The sequence below is a fragment of the Palaemon carinicauda genome, chromosome 2 (genome assembly GCF_036898095.1).
Source record: "Palaemon carinicauda isolate YSFRI2023 chromosome 2, ASM3689809v2, whole genome shotgun sequence".
Lineage (NCBI taxonomy): Eukaryota > Metazoa > Arthropoda > Malacostraca > Decapoda > Palaemonidae > Palaemon > Palaemon carinicauda.
Window position 1 is genome coordinate 174764665 of NC_090726.1, and position 5000 is coordinate 174769664.

Here is a 5000-nt window from a genome sequence, read left to right on the forward strand (position 1 = left end):
TTCTTTCCCTGGGAGTAGCAACACCTTCCTTGCTTTGGTGCTCTGGGAGCTGGCAAGTATTGCTGGCCTCCCCCCTTGGATCTCCCTTAGGTTGAGATAAGTTTCTTGGCTGCGGGGGATCCGTCACTAAAGCAAGGTTGGTAGGACCCTCTTTTGTCCCTCCCCCTACTATCTCCGTAATGGGCTAGCCATTACAGTACTGTACGTCGTTCTACATCTGGACCTAGATTAGGTTAGGATGTGGAATTGACTCAGCCCCTTGCCTGCCGGCAGAGCTGCCGGCCGGCAAGGGTCTTATATTTACTGTACGTCGTTCTACATCTGGACCTAGATTAGGTTAGGATGTGGAATTGACTCAGCCCCTTGCCGGCCGGCAGCTCTGCCGGCCGGCAAGGGTCTTATATTTTGAGTGCTGCCTGGACCTCCCTTGGTCCCTCATCCATGCCTGCCTGTAGAGCCAGACGGCATTGGTCAGGAAGCCTGAATTAGATTCTCTCCTTCCTTATATGCACTCTTTCGGATTGCCGGGCTTGGAGGTAGTGTACACTCTTATCCCGGCATCCATCCTATTTGTCTGGTGTAGTCCTCTGGTTCTTTTGCTGCCGGCCGGCATCGGTCCTGTACCTTTGCCGGCCGGCTAATGTCAGCCCTTGTCTGCCGGTCACCAAGAGTGTGGCTGGCAGCTGGGTACTACCTCGTGTAGTTGCCGGCCGGCAGCTGTTGCCGGCAGGCAATAACTGCCGGCCGGCACATGCATTTGAACCAGAGTTCTGCCGCCTTATAGCTGTTAAGTAGTATACTTTAAAGCTAGTTATGGTGACTTGCCGGCCGGCACGTAACCTCCTATACTGTACCAGTATTCTTCAGTATAACATATACTGTAAGAAGAAAACTATAGTATGGGTTTTGGTACAGCACTGTGTGTTCTAACACTTTTGTGTTTTCTTGCACAAGTCCTTTGCTGTTGCCCTACAGATAGGAAAGTGAGTTCTTTCCTGTCTATTTTCCAGGATTTTAAAATCATTGCTTAGGTGTGAGCTCCACCTGTTTCCTCTGGAAACTTTGCATTGGTTACTCTAGAAGAGATTAACCATTTAATTTTATTATCTGGAAGGCTGCAACAATGGGTTGTGAGGGAAACACAAGTGTGTGTCTTTCCTTTATGAATTGTTATGCTATACTATGCATACCCAGTGATACATAGTTCACTTGATACTCATGGAAATTTCTTCTCTTTACAGAAGGACCCTCCGAAGTGCGGAAGGGTTTTCTGCAACGTCCGCAGCAAGAACCTCTGCGGACATGAGTTTTGTAGGAGACACGCAGCATGCGCTGTCTCCAAGGATGATCTCCAGTATTGGGACCCTCAGGTATATACTGTGTGCACTAACTTGATTACTGAGGCCTTTGATTCCCCTAGGACGGCGGAATCAAGGGATATAGCAAGGGAGAAGCTTCGTACCTGGGTAAGGGGCTTCCAAAAGAACACCTCTGGCCCTTATCTTCCAAGTGAGATGATGAGGGCGTATCTTTTCCCTAAGGCATCAGCTGATGCAGCGATTCCCCAGCCTCAAGAGGAGATCTCCCAAGTTCAGATCCAGGTGGATGCTGAAGTCTCGGTCGTTATGCAAGACATCCAGTTAGATGACAGGATGTCTGTCGTGGACGAGTGTCTGAAGGAAGACCCCCTGGCAGAAGCCCAGGGTGAAGTTCAAGCCCCAGACATTGTAGAGGAAGAGGTCGACGAGGTGTCGGCTACTCCGGTTCAGATCCCGGAGCCTATTCCCTCAACATCGGCCGGTCTCCCAGTAGAGCTGGGACAGGCCCTCTCCTCCATTGTTGGAATGATCCAACAGATGCAGAAGGAGAATCAGGAGAAGGCGGCTGCAATGGAACTGCAGATGCAGAGCCTTGCAGAATCACATGGGCCCCAGGAGAGGTTCAATGTGAAAGACCTTCCCTTGTGCTCAGATGCTAAACCATGTGTCTGGCTGAGGAAGGAACCAGCTTCAAAGGAGGAGACAGAGCCGAAGGAGGTCATAGTGATGGACCATACTAAGGCTCATGCTCTGCTTTCATCCTCGTTGAAAGAGAGGGGCTTCTCTAACTCAAAGGCAGCTGCATTGAGCAAGAAGCTCCCTTCCTTTGTGTCCTCTCCTGCTAGAGCCTTCCCCTTTTTACAGAAAGGGTTTGCGGCTGTACTAAAAGCAGTCGAGGCCGACAAGCCTTGCCCCTCCCTGGAGGAGTGTAAACCCTTGTCGCTGGCCCTACCTATGGACCACAAAGACTGGAAGGACGTCCATCTTACGTTCTCAGTTGGGAAGTTGGAGGCTGATATCGCCGGACGTCAGTTAGGCGAGGACCTCCCTAAGCTGTCTGACTTTCTCTTGCAGAGAGAGTTCGAGACAAAAGAAAGACTGGCTGCCTCGTTGTCTCTTCAGACTACTCTTGAGACGATGGCAAGTGACCCCAAGGTCCATGAAATGTTCATGGTGGTGGCCAAGACTCATCTGGCCACAGTGACAAAGGACCTTTATGGCTTCGTCAAGGCGAGGAGAGCTTGTAGGGAGTTCGTGTTCACCTCGGCTACGGTGAGGCACGAGCCAAGGAAACTAATCTCCACCAACATTTGGGGCAAAGACCTTTTCCCTACCGATTTGGTCAAAGAAGTAGTTGATAAGGCCGCCTTGGAGAATAGAAACCTTCTCCAGAAGTGGGGCCTGGCTATCAAAAGAAAGTCTTCCCCGGATGAGGGTCCTCAACCAAAGAGGAAGACTATGAGGACTAGGCTACCATCTCGGCCAGCCAAGCCTGTTAGACAGCAACTGCAATTGCCATTGCCTCCAGTGCCCAAGATCGTGGCACAAACCCCGACAACTTTTCAGTGGGTTCCCCAGGCCGTGTCGACACAGTCCACAGCATTCACTCCATCGTTCGAAGGGCAGTCTACTTCCTTTCGAGCAAAGCCTAGAGGGGCAGCCAGAGGCTCGTCTGGGCGCCCCTCAAGGGGAAGGGGATTCAGGGGTGGTCGTGGTCAGGGAGGCGAGACCTAGGGACGGCAGTCCAAGTGGGATGATACCGGTAGGAGGGAGACCTCTGAAATTTCGGGATCGGTGGACCTTCGATCCCTGGGCCCACAGCCTACTCAAGAATGGACTGGGCTGGAGCTGGTACAGCACTCCACCCCCGGGTCTTCGGGTTTTCCAACACTCCACCCCCGTTCTGGAGGAGTACGTTCAAGAACTGTTGGAGAAAAATGTGATCCGAAAGGTGAAGTCCATCAAATTCCAAGGGAGGCTGTTTTGTGTTCCCAAGAAAGACTCGGAAAAGCTCAGAGTCATTCTGGACTTGTCGCCACTCAACAAGTTCATAGTGTATTGCAAATTCAAGATGCTAACACTGCAACGCATAAGGACCTTACTGCCAAAGAGGGCATATTCCGTCTCTATAGACTTGTCAGACGCCTATTGGCACATTCCAATCAACCGTCGACTCTCCCCCTACCTAGGGTTCAGGCTACAACGAAGACTATACGCCTTCAGAGCCATGCCATTCGGGCTAATCATAGCCCCAAGGATTTTGACGAAGCTTGCGAGCGTAGCTCTCAAACAATTACGCCTAAAGGGAATTCAGGTAGTAGCCTACCTGGACGACTGGTTGGTGGGGGCAGCATCCGAGACAGAATGCTTGCAAGCTTCCAGTCAAGTGATCCAGTTCCTAGAGTACCTAGGTTTCAAGATCAACAGAAAAAAGTCTCGACTTTCTCCATCTCAAAAGTTCCAGTGGCTGGGAATCCACTGGGACCTTTTGTCACACCGTTTCTCCATCCCGGCGAAGAAAAGGAAGGAGATAGCGGGTTCTGTCAAGAGACTTCTAGATTCCGAAAGGATATCAAGACGCGAACAGGAGAGGGTACTGAGCTCTCTCCAGTTTGCTTCGGTGACAGACCCAGTGCTAAGAGCAGAGCTAAAGGATGCAACCGGAGTTTGGAGAAGTTATGCATCAAACGTGCGAAGAGATCTGAGAAGACCAGTTCCGCTTCGGCTACGTACTCTTCTCAGGCCTTGGTCCCAAGCCAGACATCTAAAGAAGTCGGTTCTTCTTCAGCCACCTCCCCCGTCGTTGACGATTCACTCAGACGCCTCGAAGGAGGGATGGGGAGGTCACTCTCATCGGAAAAAAGTCCAGGGGACTTGGTCCAAGCTATTCAAGACCTTTCACATAAACTTAATAGAAGCTAGGGCAGTGCTCCTTAACTTAAAGAAAGTTTCCCCGCGTCACTCGATCCACATAAGGTTGGTGATGGACAGCGAGGTAGTTGTGAGATGCTTGAATCAACAAGGATCGAGGTCACCACCTCTCAACCTGGTGATGTTGGCCATCTTCCGATTGGCGGAAAAGAAGAAGTGGTACCTGTCGGCAGTTCACCTTCAAGGAGTCCGCAATGTGACAGCGGACGCTCTATCCAGGTTCACACCGATAGAGTTGGAATGGTCCTTAGACGCAGGATCATTCTCCTTCATTCTGAATCAAGTCCCAGAACTGCAGATAGACCTCTTTGCGACGAAAGACAACAAGAAGTTGCCCCTGTACGTGTCCCCGTACGAGGACCCCTTAGCGGAAGCAGTGGACGTGATGTCCCTCAACTGGAACAGAGGGTCCAGGATTTATCTGTTCCCTCCTCACAACCTTCTGTTGAGGGTCCTCAACAAACTGAGATCCTTCAAGGGGGTAGCGGCAATAGTAGCCCACAAGTGGCCGAACAGCGTGTGGTTCCCCCTGGTATTGGAACTACAGCTGAAGTTTGTACCGCTACCAGATCCAGTTCTGACCGAGCGAGTCCAGAAGTCGAATGTCTGCGCTTCATTACAGAAAACCCGGACCCTGCAGCTCATGATTTTCTCTCCCTAGCGGTGAGAAAGCATTTCGGGATTTCGAAAGCCAGCATAGACTTCCTAGAGGAATATAAGTGCAAATCTACTAGAAGGCAATATGAGTCA